Raw genomic sequence first — 16399 nt, 5'->3', positions numbered from 1 at the left:
GTAAAAACAAAATATGAGGCATTATTCTGTAGGTTTTGTTTTATGATGATGGCATATTTTCTCCAACTGATGGTATGTAGCAGGCAATCTATATATATAGATAAGTGGCACATGAGCACATGAAAATATCAGCAAGAAGCAGATATAAGCTAATAATCCACCCAATTAAGTTGTATTTAACTCCACGTTTAGAACAACCACAGACCTCATACTTTAGGAATATTTAAAGTTCTCAACTCCAGAACTACAGATTATGAACACATTATTTTTGAAAAAGCCTCTTCATTTTTAATGGTTTCTAAACATTAAATAATACAAACTCTTCCATGTTTTCATTAATATAATGAATTTCAGGTTTTCAGTGTTTTTACTTTATTTTACTTGAAATGGGTGGTAATGTTAAAGTAAGTAAGTTTTGAGACACATGCCTTTGTACACATGTGTAGTTCCAAATGTTTACAAGAATATTTCCTTTTAGCAAATATTAATTTATAATACGACAATGCATCAATATTCAAATAGATGGTGATGAGTTTTGAGACATTTTTCAACATGATCTGAGTATTTTATGACAAAGTAAGTTTTGAGACACTCGTAATCCGAGGGTCGCGGGTTTTAAACAACATGATCTGAGTATTTTAGCTGTTTGTCTTTGTGACAAAGATAGCCCTCGAGTAGCTTTGTGCGAAATTCCAAAACAAAACCTTTTAGTATAGATTCATTGTTCATTGACAACACATTACTCTTGTAGTTTTATGAAAACAAGGTTGTGTTGGTATTTGTTAGTTTAAACCAGTGTTAAAGTGATAGTCTATTTTTCAAAACCAACAAGTAAAGAACTTATATTTGTTTCTAGGTATTATAAGTTATAACACACAAATGGCAAACACCAAATAAATATAGAAATTGTTCTATATTTTCTTTCTACCTAAACTTTAAATTTTGAAACTTTGGTTATTAGGAAAACACGTTAACTGTGGATGTTTCTTATTTCACATTCCCCTTTCATCTATTGTGACTGAAAATTAAGAGGTGTGTAAGAAACAAAATTACAATCTAGGTATATCTTTTACACACCTCAGATTTTGAGCCACAAGGAACAAAATGTTTGATATAAATGTTTAACTTACAATATTTCAGTGGCCTACAAAATTTAAATTACTGTATTACATATGTATATAATCTTTCATCAAAACTTTGTCTCTCATCAGTTTGGCTGGAATATATATCCATGCTTTTCTTTTATTTATTTAAATAGTTGCTGCTATATTTTTATTTTTATTTTATGCTGTTGTTCTTTATGTCTTCATTTTTACTTCAATATTAAATTGTTAAATATTAATAAAAAGTAAGCTCTTTTTCATTTGTGTACATCATTGAGTATTGTTAAATCTTGAATTGATTATTTTGTGGTAAACTTATAATATGCAATGAAGTAAAACCAACTGCATCACATAGCTATGTATTGTACTATTATAACTTGACATAAAAACCTGGTTTTACATGTGCTTATTAGTAAAAATACAATCACATGCCAAATGACCTACCAATACACTTTGTTGAAATAAATTATTATAGATTATTTGAAGATGTATAAACAAGAATTATTTCTGGTTGAAATGTATAATCAATACGAGGAAGAAAGGAATTTTCACAGCAAAAAGAAAATAATGTCACTCTCAAACTGTATTTATGACTGTTGGCTTTAGATATTTAAAAATTATAAAATAAATTGTGTGTGGCGGTGAATTTTACATTTTTTAACGCCAGCAACTTGAAAAAACATTTTATTAGAAACTATTAATATTGGAACTAAGCATCAAACGTATATAAAATGAACAGATTTGTAGCAATGAAAATCTTCTCAGAGTAGGTGTTGCCAACCAGTATCACAGCCAAAGAATAAGAGTAAACAAAAGTTTAACCTTCTCATTATTTGAATGTCTCCACTTTTCTTTTTTTTTTGTAAATGTTTAGGTTTTAAAATTTATAAAATAGTTGAATTAGAAACAAGATCATAGAATCTGGAGAAAAAATAAAACAAAATTGATTAATAAATCTTATGGAATCTTCCTGTGGATAAAATTTCAGCAACTTCAAGATATTTATTTGATCTGCTTTATAAACAAAAATGGTTCTACATTAATATTGCTCATAAACGTTATCATTGTTTGACAACACCCAGATTCTTAAAAGCTATATTTTTTACTTCAATACACAGTTGTATGCTTCACCTAAAATGTTTTCCAGCAACTATAGGGTAAAGCTGTAATAAAGATAAAAACAAGGCTTTGAATAATATTCATACATATAGATGTATTGAAAATATTGATGAACAATGGCAGCAAAAATTAATATTTCACCAGTGTGTTTATAGTAACAAATAATAGTGTAATATATGAGGTATAGAAGTTTATCAAGTTCAAAATTTTATAAATGAACCCACAAGTTTAAATAATAACATAGCTTTGCTACAATTACATATGGTCTGAAATTAGTTTTTATAAACTGACTACATCTGTTTTCTCTGTAACACAATTTTTTTTTAAATGTTTGAGTTTTATAAATTTTTATGTCTAATATTTTACCATCTTCAATATAGCTTGCTGAAAAATGATAAGCTATGTTACAGTGTTTATTACATTCAGCTTTTTATACACACTTGTATTTGTTCTTTGTTACAAGGAATTGAGAACAAACCTTGTAAGGTTTCTTTTCTTTTTACCACAAATGAGTTTCTCCTACCGTATTTTGAGCATTGTTTGTTCAGATTTGCTGTAAGTTCACAGTTCTAGCTGTAGATTATGGGATTAATTATTTTTGCAATTAATTTGGAACAATTTAGACATTGTTTGTGTGGGCTTCCCAAATGTTTGTACATACTGATATCATGGTTATCAAGGGTCAGGAATCCAGTAACAGTGCATGAAGTAGAAAGTTTGTATATTTTGTACATAAGGTATGTTATCTCTGTAATGGTAATGTTAGTGACAGTATTGGTTAAATTGTTTAATACTTATGTATTTTTTATATCATAAGAATTATTTAATCACCAATTTACACTTCTTTTTCAGGCATTGTATCTTACAGTAACAAATGGAAAGCCAGACATTAAAGAAAAACAATATGTTTGCAGTCTTCCAAGATTTCCAAGACAAATGTTTAGAAGTGATCTAGATAAATAATACACAGCCTCTGAACTGTTAAAGGTATGGTATAAATTATTATTATTTTGCTACGCTATTTTGTTTTACTCTAAACATATCATCCCAATGAAACGCAAGAAAAATAATATCAGTAAATATAAAAATTCACTGTTATGCATCGCTGTTCATCTGATGTGTAAGTTTTAACAATTCTGGTAACTTTACAGCTACCACAAATGTATCTGCATACGACCCATGAGTGCATTCAGATGGATAGGGTGTCTATGGGTTTGAACACGCTTTTAATTTTAAATGCTGACTTAAATCCTAAATGTAGTGTAATTTGTGGGTAACATATCTTGATTGTATCCATATTTGGGTTTGAAACTTTCTTTGCTCATAAAAAAGCGATAAATATTAGCATATATATCGATACGTGTTATTTTTCTATAGGTTTTATTTTACTTGCTCAAAATGTTGGGCCCCCTAGCGGTACAGCGGTATGTCTGCTGATTTACAAGGCTACAAATATATTTTCAATATAGCTAGTATGGGTATTAAAACTTCAGTTAAAATAAACTACAGGACAACGTTTCGACCTTCGTAGCTCATCTTCAGGTTAACTCTTTAACACTTTTTTACTTCAAGTGGATTTATCGTCATCATGAACGCTGCAAACCAGGTTTCGTAATCGTGGTGGGCAAAGCACAGATAATCCATTGTGTAGTTTTGTGCTTAACTTCAAACAAACAAACAAAACTGTTTGTGTGATTTGGAAATTTATTCTCACGAGTGCTTCAACACAAGTTTGCAACTTTCAAAACTTATGTTTCTGCTTTCAACTATAATTTGTAAAGACCCGGCATAAACAGGTGGTAAAGGCACTCGACCCCTAATCCGAGGGTCACGGGTACGAATCCCCATCACACCAAACATGCTCGCCCTCCCAGCCGTGGAGGCGTTATAATGTGACGGTCAATCCTACTATTCGTTGGTAAAAGAGTAGCCCAAGAGTTGGCGGTGGGTGGTGATGACTATCTGCCTTCCCTCTAGTCTTACACTGCTAAATGAGGGACGGCTAGCGCAAATAGCTCTCGTGTAGCTTGGCGCGAATTTCAAAACAAACCAAGACTTTGCAAATAAAATAAAAGGTGATGTTTCGTTCTCGCGAGCTTCGTCAGATCGTACAGTTTTTAACAAAGGCGCATGCGTACAATTTTAAGAACGGCATGTATTGTGTGTGAAATGTCGGCGATTGTTCATCTTTCGTTTAATATATTTTGGTCGGCTTTAACTATATGCCTTTAAACTATTCTATCGTAACAGCTTCGTTTTGAATTGAATTTTCGAAGTTGTAAATTGTAATATATTGTCACAAGTTCAGTGTGGAGCTATATATTGTTGTTACTGCCATTAAAATAGAAAAATAGAACTTTCTTCAAACAACAATTATCTATCTGATATTGTAGGCACGTCATGTTACTAAGGGTAAAGCCTTAGAAACTAAAAAATTAGCTATAATCATCGATGTAAAATATAAACGGTGCGTTAAAAAGTGTATTAAGTAATCTGTTTCAAGAAAATGTTTTTGTATTTGATAAGATCTGAAAAGTTTTTCATTAAGATCAATATGTGGTTTATGGTTGCTGTAGGAATTGGTGGTGGTGTTGTTTGTCATATTTCGAACATTAACAAGTTTGTGTAAGTGATGAGTTTCATTTTCAACCATTGATTTGGTTAGTTCATGTAAAAAGTATTTGATTGCGAAAAACGTGAAATTAAAGCAACAAAGATTATATTGTCTCTCTTTATTGAATTTAATCCGTAATTCTGAAGTAATAGCTTTAAATATGTTTTGCAATAAATAATTATTGAGACATACCTTTGGTGTTAATTTGCATAATTCGCAATTACTCATTTACGGTATGCTTACACTAATGTAATTGCAGTTGGTCCTACGGATGTTTGTAAAGATATGCATGTCTATTGTTGGTATGTGTACTAAAATTATAAGTTCTTCAACTTGTTACGAACACATTACAAATCTGACATCCTTGAATCGTTTTATTTTGTCAGTTATCCTGAGAGCTGCAAAAATCAATGCTTGGTCGTGTACACCCTTTCCGAGTTCTCAAGACACATTAAGATCATCACTGGGGCGTTCATGACATTCATATGTCTTGATTTATTTGTTTTCTTACTTGAGGAATTAAAGATGAGATTTTATTTCAAATCGCCTAATGTAGGAATTTTACTGATAATCCTTTAGTCAATTGAAGAAAACTTTGATTTTAACATGATTACATGATTTGTTTATTGGTGGTTATCGCATAAATTAAATGTCAAGGTTACCTGTTTAAAATTTATATATTTATAGTGATTAAGTTAATTTATGCTTGCCAAGCATTTTTTTTGTCTGGAAGTACACAGTAATGCAGTGAAATATATAGGTGTGCTGGACAAAGTATCTAATTTGTTAGTGGTAGTAAATTTAGCAATAAATGAACAGTACTCTTATGTTAAAATAGTGTATAGTTATATGTACAAAAATAATATAAACTGTACATCATAGTTGTATTTTAAATCCTACACTGTAGAGTTCTCTTTTTGTTGTCAAGAAACTACTTTAGAATCCAGGTGAAAAGCTCAACTATCTTTTATTATTTTTAATTTAAACAATAACGGTGTATAACTCTTATTTGGTTTACCTTTATGGTTCCTTTTATCATAACAGTATCTTAACTTTTGATACACGTCTTCTGTTTTTGCGAAAGGCAGGTTCAGTGGTCATAGAAAGCAATTTGACGATACAAGTTATTCTCTCAAAATTGAAGAAAATTGTTAATCTACCTTTAACATATTAACCGTTTGGCCATTCGTTCCTACGACGTTTAACTTTACTTTTTCTAACCTTTCTCTGAACGAAATTATCTTTCAGTTAACTAACTTTAGTTTTTGCTCTCTTCCCGTTTACTCGCTTGGTTGCAGCCTTTTTATAATTCTCTCTCACTAGGCCGTTAACATTTAGATCAGTAACTCACAAACAATTTCCAATGATCGTCTGCTTTTTATTCTGATTATGAAAAAAAATCAAACAAAATAAATAAATGAATATTACTTATACCAAACTGCCTTTTATATCTGAAAATCATGCAAGAACAAACCAACAGCACAGAACAATACAGGAATTATTATTTATGTTAAAAGAAATGAAAGATGGATTTTTTGGCCTAACTAGGAGATTTAATGTTATTCACATCATTTATGGTGTAATTTGGAACGTTTTATATAGCAGTCAAAACATATAATTAGACCCAGGATGGTCAAATGGTTAGGGCACTCATCTCGTAATATAATGAAAGTCGCGGTTTCCAATCCCCGTCACACCAAACATTCTTTCCCTTTCAACTGCAGGTGCTTTACAATGTGACGGTCAATCCCACTATTCGTTGGTAAAGGAGTGGACCAAGAGTAAATGGTGGATTGTGATGATTAGTTGCTTTCCCTCTGGTCTTGCACTGCTAAATTAGGGACGGCTAGCGCAGATGACCTGTGTGTAACGTTGCACGAAACTCAAAAACAAATAATATAATTTATTTTTGTTGACAAACACTTTTTTTATATTTGTTTTTTATATTCACTGTTCTTCTATAGGGCCCGGCATAGCCAAGCGCGTTAAGGCGTGCGACTCGTTATCTGAGAGTCGCGTGTTCGTATTCGCGTCGCGCCAAACATGCTCGCCTCTTCAGCCATGGGGGCGTTATAATGTGACGGTCAATCCCACTATTCATTGGTAAAAGAATAGCCCAAGAGTTGGCTGTGGGTGGTGATGACTAGCTGTCTTCCCTCTAGTCTTACACTGCTAAATTAGGGACGGCTAGCACAGATAGCCCTCGAGTCGCTTTGTGCGAAGTTCAAAACAAACAAACAAACAAACCCTTTGATCCTTCAATATGCGAACGTTTTTATAACGCTTGCCACAATAATTCCGCACCACCTCTATTGAAATCAAAGTTTCCAATATGTCTTTCGTGCATCATCTCTCCACCAATAGCACATCTGAGTAGAAAAATAATCGCAAACAGATAAATAACAAAATTAAATCCCACAGAAGAAAAATTGGTAAATGAGGATGATGTCATGGTGTTCAATTGTAACCAACATCCACGTGTGGGTAGGTTGAGGATCAAATGTAAATGATGTATCTACATTTTAAGCCATGAAATCAGGAATGTGTGGAACTGACTGCTTCCAGAGCATGACACAGGAGTGGCATTGGCCCATGGATCTGGGATTATGTTATCTGATATCCAAGGGAAGCCCAATCCATCGCATGAAATTAACTCCTGCGACCACGAGAGTGGTACAGGTTAGAAATACCACCATCACAAGAGAAAACAAGATAATGTCCAGAACAGAGGTAGAAACAATTCCCATGTACCCTCTGTTACCCATAGCACAGAAAAAAGAATTGTGGGAGAAAGCTGGACAACTAGAAACCAGTATGAGGACTTACGTTGATTGTTTCACTTTAAAACGAGTTCACAATGTACTGACATTTGTGCAAGGGCAGGGTAATAGTATCCAATTGAAAGAGCTATCTGTACTGAGACATCTCACTCTATTGTATGTGTCTAACGGTAAAGGATGGTTTACCTTCTAGACCAGCAGAAAACCACCAGCCAGTTCTGAAATGAATGGTTATAGTCATCTATGCGGAACCCATCCAGCAGGATACACTCATGGTTAAACACTTCAGTGGCTTGAAAGAGGAACAGGAGGTAGAGGTCATTAGTGTGTGTGTATGGATTGCAATCCTCGAGATATTTGAATGGGTGATCATGAAACCCTATTTTGAAAAGCAGACTATTCACTTTTATTCAATCATGGTATAGCAGGTATTGGCAGCCATCCCCTTCTGCTTAACACAGGCTGTTCATAGGTGATACAGTCCTGGATTGGCCTATTTATAAAGGATATATCATGAAGTCATAGACCCTGTAGTAATCTTATGAAACATCCCATATAAAAGGTTAGCGTGCGAAGCCATGAATATAGCATGTGAATTAACATGGCATACAATGTGGATTTGTGTATAAGAATACTTGCTCAGGCATCACTTGCTATGGAGTGGGATTCAATAGAAATAATTTGAATCAGAAGTTGATCAGAAATCTCTGGAAGTGTGTGAGAAGGCATGGGAAACTCGGTTGGGGTGAGGAGAAATGATCAAAATCCCTTTCAGACAAATGTTGTCCCATATAATCCTCAATTTTCCCATGAATGAATGCAAGTAAATAGCCTGCTTGGTCGCATGCACCTGTGGCCTGAAGTAAGGCATCGTATGAATGAGAAGTATCTGAAGTAGTAACGTTAACTGCGTAATTCAGGCTTGAGATCGAACAATCAAGTGAAATATTAAAACAGGAGTGAATAAATTCTTTCAAACTCAAAGTGGAAATTTCTTGAAATAAATTGTAAGTTACACTGGTGTAAACCACTCCAACCAAAACTTGAAGAAAAATTAAAATGTCTAAACCTCAGCATCACAAAAAAGTGACTTTTCGGTAGAGACACATAAGAGGGAGATAGATTCGTCACGTGACGATGGTGTATTCCTATTGGTGGAAAGATGACGCTTTATGATTTGCATGGAAGATATGTTGAAATCTTTGATTCCAATAGGTGGGTGCAAAATGGTTGTGGCATACGTTATTAAAAATCGCATATAGAGGGTAGCACAAAATGGGAAAACTTAATCTTGTAAGGAAAGTTCCTTATTACAACAGTGGAATAAGTTTGAGATTTACAGGGAGTGTTTTACAGTATTTTCTCTATTGAACAACGTGATATTAATGTTTATGGAAGATAAAAACTTTTATTTAAACAGTGTGTGCTTTCGTATAGGAAAGTCACTGTGGGATGTATGCTGATTCTGCTGAGGAAGATCGAACTGCGGATTTTAATGCTACAGAATCAAAAACCTACATTTTTTTTCGTCAGGAATGATTTAGTTATAAACATCGTAAGAAATATCCAGTCTGTTTTCTTGTGATATCAATAATGTTACAAAAGTATTAATATTTACTTTGTCTCTTTCACCTGTGTAGCGCAAAGGCATATTTTGTAATGATTTATGTTTCAAGTTAAAATGTGTAACCCCAAGGTTATTCATAACTTTAATGGTGTAATGTAGAGGATTGAATACAAGTTTTTGTTTATTTGTCACAGTCTTGTGATTATATAATTGATAAGCTTCTCTTTGTTTTCATCACTGGTGTCTGAGCATTGAATTTACTTACAGTTGCTCTTTTAATATATATCATTGAGTCAGAATTATTACTTCATAGTTGTAATATTAATGACTGCATTCCTTTACAAGTGTGCAAAAAATATTGTAAAAGATGTTTATGTGAAAGATCCTAAGAACAAATATACCAAGAAATAAAAATTCGTTATGTGGAAGTTTAAAAATAATATGTACCTCAGCAGCTTTATTTCGTTTAAACTTAAAGAAAAGTATGGTAAATTGAATAGGGTAATTACACTTATTAATATTTGAATTCAGGTTTGAGGTTCTGTATTTGTGTTGGACAGAAGTGTGAGTCCAAGGTATGAACCCTTGAAATTTTGTAGAAGGTTGCAAAAGAATGATATTGTAATTTAAAGCTAAATTTGTACTCAGTAATAAAATATTCGTTATAAAACTTTATTTTTGGAACACAGTACTAATCTATAATTAATTAGCAGGTATTAATTTACCTTAACTATGTCACTTCATTAATCAATTACTTATTTTTCTAAATCTGTGTGTTGACATGTTTTTAAAATTCTTCTTGTAGGTTCATTAATTTTTAAAAACTTTTCTGTTGAATGATTACATGACGTTAAGCTGATTATTTTGTAAATTTCACATAACAAATCCTTACTATCTTCTTCAAATTACTTTACTCAGCAGGACACAAAGTTCTGTATCATTATCCTGCTAAAATTCAAAGCAATGGTTTATTAATGTCAGGCTACTCAAGTGTGGCACATTCTTCATAATTCTCCCAACTTCGACAATATTTCACTTTTGTCTTCTGTATAAGAATAAAAAAAAACTCTAGGGATGTAAACATGTTAATATGCATAAGAAATATAAAGGTCCAAACTGAATGTTATGAATGGATTTATTTTCTTATTATAATGACTTAATTATTAAAAACTGCAAATGTATATATATCATTTTTCACTGCAATTACTTTTTTCATAACATTATTACACTATATGTGATGCAATGGATAAATAGGATTTAACTTTCAAAATATTCAATTGTTTAACATTAGAAAATTCAATTGTTTAACATTGCTATTTTCTGATATATCAAGGAAAAAATTAGTTACAAATGGGTATTGTAATTCATCTCATCCAAATACAGCTAGTACATTTTATATCAACAAAACTTTGCATTAAAAAATAACAAGCCCCAATAAAAATAGTACCATAGTTCAGAAAGTGGTATAAATTATTGGATATTTCGATATAAAAGGGTAAATTGGGAAACTCCGTAAAAAGTCATCATTACCATGTGAACTTTTAATGTTATACATATATATATATATACCCATATATATTTCATTATATATACATATTTTTTTTAGTATAAGAATTATTTTAAGCAGTTGAGTTATTGAATTATTCATTCAGTTACATCCTTTTTTTCAGTTACATCTCCTCATTACAACAAACGGAAAACCAGAGATCAAAATTCGTTTGTCTCCAATCTTTAGAGACTTTCTGGAAGTGAATGCAGATAAACTATACGCTGCTCCTTAACTTTTAAGGTATGTTATAAATTACTATTATTTTATTGAGGTATTTTCTTCTTCATTGAACCTAACATCCTAATGAAACACAATAAAAAACAATAACAGTAATTGTGAAAGTTCATTGTTATGTTTGTCTGTTCATTTAACAGTGTGAGAACTTTAATTTAAGATACTGCCTCAAAATTAAATATTGTTTATTTTGTAATATCCATAAATTCCATACAGTTTCAGCTTTTACTAGTGAAAAAATAGAATAATATTTGTCTTCGTGGCCAATGTAATTATTTTCACCTGTAAAAATTTTTAGCTACATTTAAATCCATTCATTCCAATTTACTTTAGTTGATTTGTAACTGGGAGAAGTGTTTCAACTGAATAGTAAGTAATGTTCCAATGATAAAATTTCTGACATTATAGAACTCGGTTTTGTTGGAGATCGTTTTTAGATACTTTAAATTTTAATGCATTCACTGTTGATAGAAACACTTGTTTTCACTATAATTTGTACAGTTCATCTTAGAAGTAGTTCTCTCTATATGTTATGAAAAAAAAAAGATTCCAGTGAAAAAGAATATTAATAACTTTTTATATTTACATGTATAAGTTTAATGAGATGTAATTTATTGTATAATAATAAGAGTTACTTTCCTGTTTGTTGTATTTGCATAACTTTGCATAAATCGGAGACTCATCGGAGACTTTGTAGATTCTGTAACATAAGTATCAAAATTGTGTGAATTGTGTATATAATAAATTTGTATTGAAAAAGACAATTGTGTGTATCGGTTTTGTTGGCAAATATCATAAATTTGATACACATTGACATTCAATTAATCTTAAATTCAAATAATAATTTCCGACTATTTGAAACCGTGACATAGAACATAATAAATCGGAGACTGTGATAAAGTGTAATACGCAATATAATAAAACACATAATCAAAACTCGTTACTATGTTAAAAATTAAATATACTCATACACATGTTCAAATGACTTGCAAGAAGCAGTTTATAAAGCCAGCATCGCTCTAGCAAAAGTAGGTTAACACAGTGTGTTCACCAGATTTCTCCATGAGCAGCAACATACTATAAGCCAACAAAGGAAAATAAAGCATTTCATTAAAGAATAATACCACGAACAAAGTGAAACGAGTTAAGAAATATTTTATATTTCACTGAATATTTGTAACATTTATAAAGTTCAAGCACACAGCAATTTTCCATAATTCAGCTATGCAGGATTTGAAAATAATTCCGATGTATTTCTGTCATATAAGGAGATTTGTGAATCGGGAAGAAAAGAAAACAAACGTACTCAGATCAAATTATTATTTCGTTCAACACAATAAAATTTTTTTTTTGTAATTACGTTTGTACCCAAAAATATAAACAATCTAAAGAAAAGGGTCAAAATTGGTGTAAAATATGCATCCTCATTTGTTAAGATTTTTAATGAAATTATATCTTTTAGTCTCATAAACTGTATTGTTATTGTTCTTGTATGTATTGTATTTTAAACATCTCATTTCAACGACCAGTAGTAATCGGCCATCATGATGATCTTCCGCCTTCCCCGATAACTACTCTTCACTTCTTGATGTCTTGACGAAGCAGTCAAATTACATTTCCATTGCCTTAGTGACTCTGATCTGGCTTTCCCAGCTAGCGTCAAAGTAAATTTTTAGCTCAACTGATTTGTTAGCCGGATATGTCTTTTTGGTATTTGATTCACTTGGCAGGTACATATGAACTACTGAGAAAGACATAGCTCGTTTCCAATGCTGCGGAAAAATCAGCTGTAGGAATGACTGATTTCACTTCATCCACAATGACCAAGTTCATCTTACGGGAAAGATAACGTTCGTATAGAGCCTGAGACATGATCTCTTTTATTCTTTGTTAAACACCACTTCACTTACCCTGAGCTGTAAAATTTCGTGAATCAATTTATATTTAGATTTATGTATGATATTTATACATCAATATGTACTTTATATTAGCTTCTGCTGGATATATGCATATGAACTTTCGGCTGTCTTGAAACCAATAGCTTCTGTCAAGATATTTCAATGCCAAATCCTTTCCGTCTCACAAATCAGGCAAGTATACTCTACAAACTGAGCTGAAGGTTTAATCAGCTATAAAGCACCGATGAGGTTTTTTTTAAAAATCTTGAACTACCTTTTCTTTTCTACCAAAATCACTAGTCATCATTAAGAGTTTAATCGAACTTTAACTTTCTCTAGAACTTTAATCTAATAACTTCGGTTGACCTCGCTGTGTATCTAGAATTTCGACTGGTTTGCCGAGATTTATCACTCGCTGGGACAGCGGTAAGTCTGTAGATTTACAACAATAAAATCAAAGGTTTGATTCCCCTTGGTGTACAAGAATAGCTAGTTTAGCTATAAGAAAAACACACACTCTGCCAAGATTCTGTTACAACAGAAAGCGATCGAACGATTAACGCAAGACATCCTATCAACATATCACTACCAGATTTCGCTTTATAATTAAAAAAGAAAGATTTGTAATGAATTTTCAACCGTGGATTTTTCAACCAACAAAATATTCCAACAATGTAATAATCGACCGGTTACAACATGACATTCTGGAGACATTTTACTGCATACCGCCTCTTCAAAGCTCAGAAAGCAAAAAAATGCCACTAACTTTCACTTTTTGATTTTTTAATTAAATGATTATTTGAACTGCTGATCTACTAGTTTATCCTACTCATAATAATTAGGAACTTGGCAAATAGAACCTTGACCGATCATCAAAATTGGCAGACTTTTCTTCATCGGTCTTTCCTTGTCTGCCTCCCTAAAAAAAAAAAAAAAAAGTGTGTGCTTTCTTATAACAAAGCCACATCGGGCTATCTGGTGAGTCCAGCGAGGGGAATCGAACCCCTGATTTTAGCGTTGTAAATCCGTAGACTTACTGCTGTGCCAGCAGGGAATTCAGCGAAGAAGATTATATGTTACAGTACTACTATGATTTGAGACAACCACCTAATCTGTCTCTGATACCTCGAATAACTAGTTGTACAGAACCCTATTGCTGATATAGATTTTAAGTTTTTTGATCTGTTCAAAGTAACTAATAATTCACTTCATCAGTCTGGTGATAGACAAAATAAAGTTTATCCCTAGTTAAAGGGGTGGACTTGCTGAAAAAGAACAAGCACCATAGCGTCTGAGGAACCACCAGTAAAGCAACCATGAGAGGCTTTCCAGAAGAGACCTAGTATAGAACTCCTTTCCAAGTCACCTATGGTTATCACAAACTGGTCTACATTGAAGCAGACTCAATTTATCAAGTGTCATTACAAATAAAAATGACAGGTCAAATTGGCACAGGTCTAGAAACATTAAAACCAGGTAAACATAGGTTGATGAAAATACCTTCCGTCAGTTATAAGGATAAACCTGATGCTCACAGGACAGGTAGCTGAAGCTAAAAACTTGGTGAAGACCCAAGCAGATCTCATGGCATCCAGCCACCGATTAATATGGCATACCCAATAAAATATGTATCTCTGCTTCATGAGTAAAATACAGTAATAAAAAGTGAGTTTAGAGAGGATCCGAACAATACATTGCAGATTATATTGGTTTAGGCACGTGATGTCGCTGTAGCCAATACAATTTGTCATAAAAAGGAAGAAAATCTGAAGACATACAGAAATGAAAATGTAAGGAGTCAAACAGATTATTTGTTAATTAGGAGAGAGGAAGTGACGAGATGGGAAGTTGCAGATTACTAAGCAATATTAAGCAAAGCCTTAAACTACACCATCGGGTTTTAGTGATAAATTACGAAATGAAAGGGAAAGGCAGAATAGTGGTTTAAACAGTGTACCATCAAAATAAGGTGGAGAAGTTTAAAGAAAGAAATGCATCAAAGGAGTTCTTAGAAAGGATGGTGATGGAGTGCAGGCATATTTAATGGGATAAAAATGTGAATGATATATGGGAAGAGGTTGTTAAAATATATGTTATACTTGGTGATCAAAGAGAGAAACTATTTCCAGAGTGGTGGAATAAGTAAGTGCAGACTAATGTAAAAGAGAAGAAAAAATTTAAGAGACGGCAGTGAACCAGTGAAATCTGGATTGATACGTAGTATTGAAAAAAGAAATATATAAGGTTATATTACCAAACAGAGAACATATGTAAAGCTTCATGAAAAATTTGAAGGGAAGAATAGAGGAAGAATAAAATTATGTGCAGATTAGCCAAAACAAGTGAAGGAAAACGAGGGATATGTATGGTGCGAATTTATTAAGGATAATAATGTCATTGTTATTGTAAAGATGATAGATACCAAAATTAAATGGGGATTATACTTGAAACACTTATTAGATGAAGAGTGTAAATCGGAAAAATATGAACGCTAGAGTCTATGACACATATGAGGAAATAGTTAAAGAGTTAGAGAAAAAGGGAAAGCAATCAGCTCAGACGACATACATATATATATATATATACTCATTGGAGCATTTAAGAAGCAACGAAAGCTAAACAGTTAGATGATATGTAGACTTTTCAGTATTGTATTTATAGAATGGAAAGGCAACAAAGGAATGTCTGCAGCAACTATCAATGTACAGTATTTTGTGTCACACAATGAAGATATAGGAGAGAATTACAGATCAGAGACTGAGAAAAGACAGAAAATTTTAGTTTTATGTTTGTTAGATTAACAATAGATGTTATATTTCTATTGAGAAGATTGATAAAGGAGTATGTGGAGGAAGGAAAAGACTTGTACATGATATTCATCGACCTGGAAAAGGTTAATGACAGAGGGCCAAGAGAGATGATACTGCAGTGCGCAAGAAAAAAGAATGTCCCACGAATGCATGTGAACCTCATACATAACGTATGGGAAGTAACAGAAGCATTTGGAAAAAACTGTGATTGGAGACAGAGAAATTTCCACTGAAAGTTAGAGTCTATCAGTGATCAAAATCACACTTCTCACTTTCATAACAGTGCTTGACAAAACATACAAAGACAAATGCAATGATATATATTATTTGCAGTACATTTTGCATTTTGTAAAGAAAACAAAAGTGAAGTAAAGTGGAAATAGAATGGTGAATATAATGTTTATAGAAATATAGTCCGAATGTAAGTAGGAGAAAACAGACTACAAGATAACAAAATCCAAAGAGAGGAGAAGATAGAGAGAATGGCAAGGTGCTTCACTATGGCGAAGAGTTAAAGAAAGGGAGGGCGTTTAAATATTTCAGAACAAATGTGTAAAATATGGAATACTGAGTAAAGAGGTCAAGGAAAGTATACATAAAGCATAGATGACATGGGGAGAAGTCGTTAGAGTGACAGTGGCGTATTTAAGTAGGGGCTAGAGGGGGCTCAGCCCCAGCACCCATTGATAATTTTATTCAATGTAAAATTACATGGGTTGTAGAGT

At 32.5% G+C, this 16399-nt stretch overlaps 1 long non-coding RNA gene across 1 annotated transcript in view; it reads left to right on the top strand.

Annotated features, from left to right (window-relative positions):
- LOC143246901 (uncharacterized) overlaps window positions 1-11757 on the top strand; it is a 63506-nt gene extending 51749 nt beyond the window's left edge. Inside the window, exons 4-5 of the long non-coding RNA XR_013026228.1 lie at window positions 10854-10972; window positions 11300-11757. This is a non-coding gene — a long non-coding RNA (uncharacterized LOC143246901). The remainder of the gene's footprint in view (window positions 1-10853; window positions 10973-11299) is intronic.
- Window positions 11758-16399: the final 4642 nt, after the last annotated feature.

Source organism: Tachypleus tridentatus, chromosome 1 (assembly GCF_004210375.1).
Source record: "Tachypleus tridentatus isolate NWPU-2018 chromosome 1, ASM421037v1, whole genome shotgun sequence".
Taxonomy (NCBI): Eukaryota; Metazoa; Arthropoda; class Merostomata; order Xiphosura; family Limulidae; genus Tachypleus; species Tachypleus tridentatus.
The sequence above is the reverse complement of the archived record's forward strand: the minus strand, read 5'-3'. Positions and strand labels throughout refer to the sequence as shown.